The sequence below is a fragment of the Typopeltis vanoorti genome, chromosome 5 (genome assembly GCF_054136105.1).
Source record: "Typopeltis vanoorti isolate ZY-2024b chromosome 5, IOZ_Tvanoo_1.0, whole genome shotgun sequence".
Lineage (NCBI taxonomy): Eukaryota > Metazoa > Arthropoda > Arachnida > Uropygi > Thelyphonidae > Typopeltis > Typopeltis vanoorti.
The window spans coordinates 161,047,831-161,058,682 of record NC_143553.1 but is presented as its reverse complement, the minus strand read 5'-3'; positions in this window follow the sequence as shown (position 1 = coordinate 161,058,682).

Here is a 10,852-nt window from a genome sequence, read left to right as displayed (position 1 = left end):
ATGCGCTAATACTGACCGAAGTTGCAATAAACGCACAAAAATTTACGCATACAACATAAATAATTAGCAAACCTACAACTTATGTAGACCAAACAAAAGAGGAGGTGGAAGCGTGGCATTTATTAAAGAAAAATGCAATGTAACTGAAAAAAAAAGTCATTTCGAACATGCGGAAACACTAATTTTGGAAATCACAAATAGCCAAATAGTATCAACTACACAATAAACACAACATACAGTCCCCAGATAATAATCCACTCAGCTTTCTTCACGAGTTAGAAACTTGGCTATGGCATCGAACCACGTACAACACACAGACTCATCCTAATAGGAGACATTAACATAAATATTCTTAACCACGTTTCTTCAACCACTAGCACATATCTGGATATACTAAGTCGGTACAACATAAACCCTACCATTAACTCCCCAACAAGAGAAGAAATACTCAATAATTCACTAACACAATCATGCATTGATCATATCAACATACGGGCTCCCATCCATACATATTCATCATCAGTAATTAACGAAAAAATTGCCGATCACTACTTTGTCTCAAGTTAGTTTTATTACGTTACCTATCCTCTCCCCCCGCCCACCACCACAAAAGTCGACAAAACTCGATCATACTGAAAAGCACTGTCGATAACGAAGTAAAAAATACAGACTGAAATTCCCTAATTAAAATAAACGATCCTGTAACATTATACGAGATTTTTCAACTAAAGTTCACTGAAATATTCAAAAAAAGCAACAAAGCCTACACAAACGAGGCGACAAACAGACAACAATCCACGGATAAATGACGACATACTAAATACTATTACTGTAAAAGAAAAGCTATGGAAAAAACTTAAAAAGTCACCCAGCAACACATATTTACAAACCTTATACAAAAACACAAGAAATCAACTAACAACAAAAATTCGTTGGGCAAAGAGACGCTAGTACTTCCAAAAATTCATGGAATGTAACGACAACATTAAGCAAACATGGGCTACACTCAACGAATTAGTAACTTGAAAAAAGAAAACTTCAGCACAAGATTTAATTGCAAAAAGTTTCGATCAGAACACAAACCAAGAGGAACTAGCAAACTCATTCAACAATGCCTTCACAAATAACATCACACAACTCAAAAAAGACAAACTACCAACGAGCAACAAAAAACTACCGACACAAAGTCAACAACAAACGATGTATTTTCCACCCATAACAAAACAGGAACTGAAAGAAGGAATCCTACAACTAAAACCAAAGACCACTCCAGGAATAGACAAAATAACACTCACAGACCTTATAACACACTTTGAACAAATAAATCCAATACTTTTGAAACTCGTGAACATAATATTCGACACAGGCATTATTCCACAACAACTAAACACTGCAGTAATTACGCCAATATACAAACACGACAAAAGAAACGATACTCAGAACTACAGACTAATAGCTACACTACCAGTCAACTCAAAAACTCCTAGAAAAAATAACACACACCAGACTACAGAACTATTTACAGAAGTACAACATCATCTCACAAAACCAATACGGTCTTCAAACAACAAAAAGCACCATCACTTTATTAGAAGACATCGCAGACACAATAAACAAAGCTCTCGAAAAAAACAAGTACGCCGTCCTTATACTGCTGGACCTAACCAAAGCATTTGATACACTTGAATATGACATACTGCTCACCAAACCATACTCAATAGGTATAAGAGGAACACTGCATACATGGTTCAAGAATTACCTCTCAAACATAACACAAGTAACAAAAATAGGTACATTAAGGTGCTATATTATCACCCACTCTATTCAACATATACATTAACGATGTTCATAACATATCCACAAGAAGTCAAATATTTCAGTACGCAGATGACACTGCACTACTAGCAATCCACACAAACATCAACACGGCTCTCTGTAAAGCACAAAAAGACCTAAATGAAATAACAACATACATCCACCAAAACACAATATTAATTAACGGCACCAAAACACAGATGTGTGTTCTTTTTTCTAGAATTTTTGAGGTGACTGGTAGGGTAGCAATTGGCCTGTAGTATTGATAATATACAACCCAAGAATCATAAGCCCCGCACCACTATCGATACACTGTGACACATACCGCTGCATTAACAACAAAAATACCTGCCAATTTTACGAAATCAAACTTGTAACACATACAAAATACCTCGGTCTCTATATTGGTTCCCACCTTAAATGGACAAAATATATAGAATACCTACACACCAAAATCCGGATCATCGCTGCAAAACTCTCCCAAGTTGAAGACATTATTCAATCCAACATAAAAAACTGTTATATGACGGTATCTGCGAATCCCTACTCGGATACGGAATAACAGTCTATGCAAACACATCAAACAGCCACCTAACAAAATTAGAAACACTACACAGGAAAATCGTGTCAACAGTGATCTGGACACCTTACACGCAACAACCAATATCCGACCAGCACATGGCGATACACAGAATTCTGAGCATTAAAAACCTGAAACACTACATGACATTAACAAGGAATTACTTCAACATCATCTATCGAAACAACAGAGACACATATCGTATAACACGACCTACAACAACTCTCTACATCCCCACACCCTTCAACAACTCATACGGTTCTTTTGTGAGATCACATCAGATACCCACGCAACTCAACAGTCTACCAAGAAAGTTAAAACACGTAGATAACTACAGAACATTAAAAAACGAACTCTGGAAAATATACCAACAAAGTTAAGAAACCATTAACACACTAATATACACATCACAAATCACTAGCATCCAATGCCTACATCGCATACATAAACAGTCGCAACAACACAAATAGGGAAAGCTAAATCCCACTCTCTTCATGAAAGCTAACCCAAGCTTCGAAGTTTTTTAAAAATATATTATTATTCATCTTTGCGGTAATTACAAGTACCTATTTTTCTTATCATATCACTCAGCAAGTAAATTTCTCATCTCAACCAAATCTAAATCTCAGTTTCTGTGAAAACAAATAATGTGCACACATTTATCTAACAGTTTTAAAATATCCGTTTAAAAAAGGCACATTTTTTTTGTAAAAAAATAATTCTAGCATGATTGATTCCAATCAATAATGGATTCGCCCCACAAAACCCGGATCTCAACTCCGATGGATATTTTCTTCCACACGTAGTGGAAGAAAATATTGAGAAGGAGTTGCAGGCAAACAAATCATTTGAAACTCCAAGCGCATCAATTGTCTGACACGGGATTACCGTGCTGGACTCTTAGCCCTCGCTTAGCTAAACTGACATTGTTTTGAGTGCCATGCATATGTTAGTCGCAAGTTTCACGAGATTATCTGAATTTTTCATTCTTTTTTCTTTTGTAAGGAGTACTAGGATCATCCTATAATGCACTCATCAAATATTTTTAAGATCAGTCATATATGGCGAGCATTTGCAACCCTCTTTTGATACGGATATTTGTCTCGTAAAAACGGTTTCTATATTTCTCACTAATTTCTTCAAAATCTGTTTGCACGCAGTTACATTCTTTATTTTGTTAACACAAATAGGTAAATTTTGTTTTTTCCATCTTATATGTAAATAAGGAATAACATTGAATTTATCTTTTGATCGTTCGCGCGGTTAGCCCAGTGGCTTTGCGCTTCAACGGAGTGTCCTAGGTTCGATTCCCGTCGACGACGCGAGGAGCTTAAGGATCGTTTTCAGTCATACGCAAGTTAGCCAGTCTTGGGCGTGGACTGCAGGGTTTTTCTCCCCAGTTTATCTGAGGTTTTACCTCATACAAGCAAGCAAACCGACCCCGTGAACACACACGGATTACATTCAGGAATACTTGATTGTAATACAGATAAGAGAGAAACACAGCATGGATATCGGAGTTAATTCTATTTTTTAATTCTATTTTATATTTAATTCTATTATATTATTTATTTATTCGACCGCATGGATGTATAATATCATCCTTTAAAATAATTTCTTAACTCTGTAAATGAAATGAACTGAAATATTAATATTTTAAAACTGTGTTTTCTGGAGCTCGTCTTGCATTTTGTATCAGAGGCGTGTTTTCAAGGTGTGCTAGATGTGCGGTGCACACCCTCGGAATAGCAATTTCACCGATTTTGTATTTTTGCATTTATTCCTAATAAAGACTCCACTAATTCTCTACTGGCTTCGATTATTTCTAAAATTAAACAGAAAATATTAATATTCATGAAAAGGAGACGTTTTGATGCGTACGCCTTGTATCATATTCATGTTAACAGCACGGTTGTGCGGTGACAGATACGGACGCCTTTGAGCCCTTTAAACGGATGTGCAGCGTGTCAAATGCTTAGCGTTCTAGTGGCTTAAACTGGCAAGAAAGCGAGGGAGGGTGTGTGCACTGAGATAATAGCACCCAAAAGTCATTATAGCTATGAGTGGTTATTGTGTGAAGCAATCAAATTGAACGTTGTCATTTGTCATGAGTTGCTGTTTTTGTTTTGTGAGTTTCATCTGTTTTGCGTTCGTGAAGTGGAAAATAACGTGTTTCACCAAAGTTCTAAATTCCGATACTAATTTAGAACTTTGGATAAATACGTCAGTTCACACTTCACGCACGCAAAACCCACGAAACTCAAAAAACAAAAACAATCTCTGACTTATAATGACTTCTGTGTAGCACTTTTATTTCACAAGAAACACAAGAACACAAGAACAGGACACTTCATAAATTCCTAGATGTGATAAAGAAGAGAGTTTGTCCTTATGAACGGATGAAAGTTGCCAATTTGACATAATGTTTAAATACGACGCTCAGCTACAGTATCCCTATTACTCTAGGGATACTGTGGGATATCTTACTTCATACCTTCTTAGCCAATGGCTATAATCCCCCATAGGATAGAAAAAATGCTAAATGCTCCCCAGAAATCCCCTCCATTACCTGCCACACAAGATTATAGCAAAACGGTTACCATCCCATACATTCAAGGCAGGCACATCTAAAAAGATATCGATGGGCAGACAGGAAGAACTGTTAACATCCGCCTTGGTGAACATAAAAAATACATCCGGCACCGTCGTTATGGCAAGTCTGGTCTAGCACCATGCCTTGGATACCACTTCACACAGAATCAATTTGAAGAAAACAAAAGTGCTACACAGAAGTCCATTACAGGTCAGAGAGATTGTTTTTGTAATGACAAAAAGTTTCAAAACATACTCCAAACTTCAACAAGTATGGCTGTATAGATGTACCAAAAATCTGGGAGACAGTCATTTTAAGCTATAAATAATATTTGTTTTCTCTCTTTTTCCAACACAGAAGGCACTAATTAGGACTTTAATTTCTTCTGTTGCCCGGTAATACAATTTTTTTAAACTAGTCCCACTATTATACCAAATTGTTCTTGTTTCGTGTAATGTGACAAACTGTTTTTATCCTCTGAAGATGCAGAATATAACAACACGAAATATCAGCTAAATAAGTTAATAAATATTATTTTGCTATCGTTACATTATTAATTATTATTAATTCAACTATGTATTATTAAGTAACTGTGTACAAAGCATTTCATGAACTCTTGAAAGTGATTATACTCGTATCATACAAGGATATAAACAGTTGTGACTGCATTAAGTACACAACTTCTATTCCACTTAAAGAATAACAAGTTATAAGCATATTATGCTAACAGTATATTGGCAGTTTTGGAGTTGGTATGAAAAATACTTTAATTAAACATATAAGTATGAAGCCCATCGGTAACAAGACCGTCCATCGCAAACATCCGAATCGTAGTTCAGTATTTGCACCCTTTGACGTACTGTTTCTACCAAACCGATGCTTGTGGAGATGCGTGCTATATCACTGATTAATTCATGTCATAAGTAAAATTATGCCTCTGATATTACTGCAATTGACGATTTCAGTTGCATTTTATGTTCACATGACATTGCTAATTTTCATTTCACTCCTAAATATTTTGAAATAGTCTCAAGTTGCGACAGGTAGTGATAGGCCAGTTAAATCTCAATACGTACCAAGCAGAAAACTTGTGACGAGCGTAGATTTTCTTGGCACAGCTTATATACATCATCAATATCGTCATCCAGTAAGGCTAAGAGAAATATGCAATGAATTATTATCTATTCTAAGTAATAATGAATTAATAATGTATAAACGTTGAACGAAAGTTCGTATTTTAGGTGTTAAAAAAACGACTATAACTTCTTCAGGAATATTGGTAAGAAAGCAAGAAGGATTAGAAAGTTATAAGCTATATATTATAAGTTATATATATATATATATATATATATATATATATATATATATATATATATTATTAAAAAGTTTTAATGACTGATACCGAGAGATAAAGAGATGACATGGTATATTTGAAAAGAAAGATACTACTAGTTTACTAGTTTCGTTGAATTGATCAACATCTTCAGGTATCACAATCAACGAAAAGATTGTCGAATCTAGGGAAATTTCTCTAGATTCTTCTCATATCAACAACAGCTTAAATTTCAATCTCTCTGACGCACACGTTGCCTCTGTTCAGTATTGGTGCACTCGTGAAAGCGCGTAGTCTACGTTTATTTGGAACTCAAGCTCACATTTTGTTTTCAAACACTCTACTGTCTTTTGTACTCTATATATATTATATTATGTACTCTATAGATATATATATATATATATATATCCGGTATCTCTATTTTGAGAATAGACCAGAGCATACATGCTGCTATGCAAGAACACGAAGCGCTGGTTTATTTTTTCTTTTAATTTTGTTCGTATTTTTGGTCAGTACTTCTGTTTTGAAAGAATAAAAATTATAACTTGTAAGAAAATAGAGTACAACACCTCAAGATTCAAAAAAGGTGGAATTATATCAGTATTATATTTATGTTATTCTTTGTTAGATGAATCAGTAGCGCAATTGGAAAGAATAACAAAATCTTCTGGTTTAAAAAAAAAAGAAGGAATTCACTTTCAAATCCCATTAATATTTTTTCTCCATTACCTTCTTTCATTTTCAATTAGATGGTCACAGACAAATATAAAAGGAGTTTGTTTTACTTTCTGCGCATCTGAAGGACATTATATCACTAAAATAAATGTTTATTTATTTGCAAAAAGTATTACTTGACAGAGAAATAGAAGATTGAAATTTATTAATACAGACCGCTTCGTCATAGGAACGGATATAATCTGTTATTTTTAATAGCATGAAACAAAATAAAAGTAAAATTATGATACTTCCATCCTAAGTCTTTAGAGGCATTCACTTGACAACAAAACAGTAACTTTTCATTCACCCAAGTTTTCTCCAGTATTTGTTTCTATATTTCGTATTGCTTTTCTAAAATTTTCAAAGTAATTTTGAAACTTAAAATTTTAAATGTTTGAATAGTTTTCAAACAACTGCTAAATCGGGATCATTTGTCGTCAAAGCGGTCATTGGTACCATTTGTTAATCTAGTCACCCTTCTCTGCACTTGGTTGGGGCAGTTTTCCCCTTATTTCATTCCATAATCAAAAAAAAGCAGCCAGAAGACATAATTAATAGACACATTACACTGGTGCTTCATAGCCTTAGTTGCGTAGGCTACAATCCAATCCTTCTACACGTTATAAACCTATCAATATCCTCCATGCGCATACCAACCTGTATTCTTTTTAGAGTGCCTGTCTAATAATAAATATTTCAGCGGCTCTTAAGATTTTCAAAATGTAAAATTATTACGTTTCTAATGGTTAACAAATTCATTTTCTATTAAACTGGCTTGCACTTTTTTTTTTTTTTTTTTTTGCGTCGGTTCATTTTGAAATGAAACGTCAGTTTGAAAATTTAAATCAAAGAGCTCAAATGCACAACAGTCAACCTCATGCATTTTAATGGGGCATTAGTGCTATGAAATTAGTAATAGAAATTAATGTCAAAATTAATGTAGAAAAACCAGCATCTGTTTAAAAATATTTTGTTACGTCGCTCTTTTATATTTATTGCTTACTTTTTGAAAACATCCAGAGATTACACTTTTGTCTGTATTAATTTCCGAGAGACTCCAATAATCACCTTTATAAAAACACAGCATCTTCTCGAATCTAATCGCATACTGCGTGTAAAAGAGCCTCTAACAGCGCGAGACATTTTGCGCGTGATATCATGCTTTCATATTAAAACGTGCAAATGCAATCAATAATGAAAGCTGTGTATTTCTATGTTAATTCAGTCCGCATTGCAGTCGTTTATGTCAAATTTTTTCGGAAAATAAATTTAAGTAAATATTACATAATTAAGTTGAATTAAGTCAATATTTGTCACTTATCCCTGTTTGAATTACATTATCCACAACTTGACCAAAAATTATCGAACAAATTTAATAGCTTTCGATAACAAATTATAAATCTATGGTAAACTATATTACATCTTAGTGATCATCGTAAGTGGTACAGGTGGTATCGTCTCGTAAGTAGCGTGACTCAACTGCGAAAACATATGTTAAGATGAACGAAACGTCTGAGAGTGACGAATGTAACATATACACTGACGGAAATAAAATAGCATGAAAAGTCGGTTATTCTTTCTTGTTTATCACAAGTACTCTCAGGAGCGTACTTTTGCAAGGCGCACGAGGCTATTGGATATGTTTTGAGGTTCCAGAAAAATTAGGGCCAATTTAAGGATCCCAAACAATGAGGACAGGGCGGAGCAATCTAGCTCCTTGGGCCCCGCCAGTGTTGAGAAAAGTGTAAGGACTAACCTGGGTTCAAACTGCATCTTTGTTCAAACCAAACAGAACAATTTACCAGAGTGTATTCACTCTCGTATCTCCAGCAATCTAACTCAACACCTCTTATCAAAAGATCGCAGCAATTTACAGTGACAACATTGAACATCAAAGCAACCACCTAGCGTTAATACAGTAAACAAGAAATGTAGTAAGGAATCTCACTCTAAAGGGATGGAAAATCAACTTCTGCTGGGTCGAGGCACATACTGTAATAGTAGGAAACAGTAAAGTGGATCAGTTGGCTAAAGCAGCAGCTATAAGTTACGAAACAGCTAACAGCTAGAAATAAGTTACGAAAAGCACTCAAAATTTGCTATAAAAACTTACAGAAGAAATAAGCCTAAACTTGTGGGAAGAAGAATGGAAAACATCTAAAAATAGATCCAAAACATATCTCCAGCTGGAAATAGACTTCATCCCTTCAGGTTTACCCAATTATACTAACAGACATGAGAAATTAAAACACTACCTACATTATTACCATATTCTGGAATCACCATTCTGCATTTGTTGTCCACACCTTCAACAGACTGCTGTTGAAAGTTTTTCACTCGGTTATCAAATTAATGATAACAAGAAATTACATCCTTCATCCAAGTCTAAGCAAACAAAGTCTGCGCCTGAAGTACCTTGAGGATTGGGGTAACTCGTGTAAAGGTGGTATGATTTAACATCACTTGTCTTAGTAGCCCATAATGCAAAGCACATCCCCTTGCGGAACATGTATTATGCTATGCATTATGGGAAGGGTCACTACTCAGACCGCAAGGAGATGTGCTTTGCATTATGGGATACTAAGGCAAGTGAAGGGCAGAACACTGATTCCAGGATATGATATTAATGTAGGTAGTGTTTTAATTTCTCATGTCTGGCTAGTATAATGGGTAAACGTGAAGGGATGAAGTCTATTTCCAGCCGGAGATATGTTTTGGATCTATTTTTATATGTTTTCCATTCTTCTTCCCACCAGTTTAGGCTTATTTCTTCTGCAAGTTTTTATAGCAAATTTTGAGTGCTTTTCGTAACTTATTTCTAGCTGCTTGTTTATAGCCGCTACTTTATCCAACTGATCCAATGTCTTGTTTCCTACTATTATAGTATGTCAAGTCACACCACCTTTTCCAAGAGTTGCCCAGTCCTGAAATACTCCAGGCGCAAACATTGTTTGCTTACACTTGGATAAAGGATTAAACGAAGTATATAATTTCTTGGTATCTTTAATTTATACCTTCAACAGACTGTCGATCAATTACTCTTGACTGGACACTCCGGATGCCCGTGATACAATACCTTAGAAAGGTTCTTTAGCAGCAGGATTGGTTCTTTCCACTCATACGCGTATTCAGAATGAGCATAGAAAGGCTTCAGAAATGTGGCTATCAGGATATCTTTCAAGATCGGCTATAAGAATGCTCTCTAACATATCTGAAAAAACAATACGTTTGTTATTTTCTCTGCAAACAAAAACGGATCTGATACTTCATATTTCTACGTGACCCATGTACTCAACTATCTTAGGTTAGGTAGCAACGAACAATTTCGTTTGTAAACTTTTTGCTTTAAAAATAACTAACGGCAACGTTTGGATTAGTGAAGTTTGTTCACCTATGTTAGGTAAAAATTCCGCCGTTATTTCGGTTTCATGAAAAAAATACATACAAAAAACTATTGAAGTCCATTTTATTTCTGCACAATATATGTACTTTACGGATTGTAATTTTGATCAAAATAGTACTTTGTCTTGAACCTAAATATAGACGTTATAGTCCTTACAAGGACTGACTTAAAGGGGTGGAGCAAGAATGCTTTTCATCTTCCCCGTTATCTGTAGAGGACAGTGTAGGCATAAGGTGTTATTGAGCTATTAAAGCTCTGATCATGGCAGGAGGGTAACAGCAATAGCCAAGCCTCAGTTAGAACTTCATTGGCCACAGCATTGCCTTCCATTACCCTCCAAGGGTATTAATCCATTCCTATATTATTATTATATTCAAATATATAGATATATAGACGTTTTTTCCGTGAACT